Raw genomic sequence first — 1261 nt, forward strand, 5'->3', positions numbered from 1 at the left:
TATTAATGCTCTTTAAAAATGTATAACAGTAGTGAGTAACCATTACTTAACCTTAATTAACCATTTGTTAATGCTCTTTGTGATGCTTATTGTAAAGTGGGAACCATATATGCATGAACTAACACTTCATAAATGTATCACAGTGGTGAATAACCATTACTTAACCTTTATTAACCATTTGTTAATGCTCTCTGTGACCCTGTAAAGTCTAAAACGTGTATTTATTAATGAACACTTCATAAATGCATACAAGTGCTAAAAAATAATTTTTAACCATAACTAACCAGGTACTACTGCTGTTTGTGACCCTTGAATATTTGAAGCAATCACGCAGATACTGAACATTAGAGAAACATTTCCAAACGGAATTTAACTCATCATAAGCATCTGTTATCAACATGATTCATTCCAAATTTAAAAAGATGAAGACTTCATGCTAAATCTGAAAAAGTGCCCTTATTTTATTTTAAAAATGTAACACAACATTCTTTCAAAGGAATAACACAACAGGGATTTTACAGTTTCACTGAAAAAAGAACTCTTCCTCATGTCCCTTGCATCTTATTTTGAACAAAATCTTCATGTAAAGCCTATAAAGCCATTAAAAACATATTTGTGAGTGAAGAGGAGCTTTAAACATGCAGATTTATTAATTTGAACAAGAACATTAAAAACTAATGCCTGAATGAGGCAGGTGGGGGGTCGGAGAGAGGGAGGCAGCAGGGTGTTCTTACAAGCTGTACCTATGCCTTATATCCTTAATTATTCTCCCAAAAGGACCATCTTTGTGGCGGTTAGCTAGCCAGTAGGTCCACTCAATTACTAAGAGAGGCTCTTTTAGCAGGGCCTCTGTCCTGTTCCCTCGCAGTCGCCATCCCCTTGTATATGGCCCATGCTCTCTCCAGGTTCTGTGTGTGGCTGCCTGTTAATGGGTCAACAAACCACCTAGTTAGCCAGTAGTTCCACTCAATTACTAAGAGATGCTCTTTTAGCAGGGCCTCTGTCCTGTTCCCTCGCAGTCGCCATACCATCCCCTTGTATATTGCCCATGCTCTCTCCAGGTTCTGTTGAGAAGATGACATCTGGACCTACAATCATCCAGTTTTAAAATGGGTCTTTTGCAGCTTTGGCCAACACCCAAAATCCCAAAGACCCACTTTCTTCTTTGCCAGGTGCTGGTGAACCGTCCTCGTCCATAATGAAAGACATGAAAATTTTACATTTTAAATATTTTCAGGCATAAATCTCAGTGATTCTTTTT

This window comes from Monopterus albus, unplaced genomic scaffold, assembly GCF_001952655.1.
Source record: "Monopterus albus unplaced genomic scaffold, M_albus_1.0 scaffold351.1, whole genome shotgun sequence".
NCBI lineage: Eukaryota > Metazoa > Chordata > Actinopteri > Synbranchiformes > Synbranchidae > Monopterus > Monopterus albus.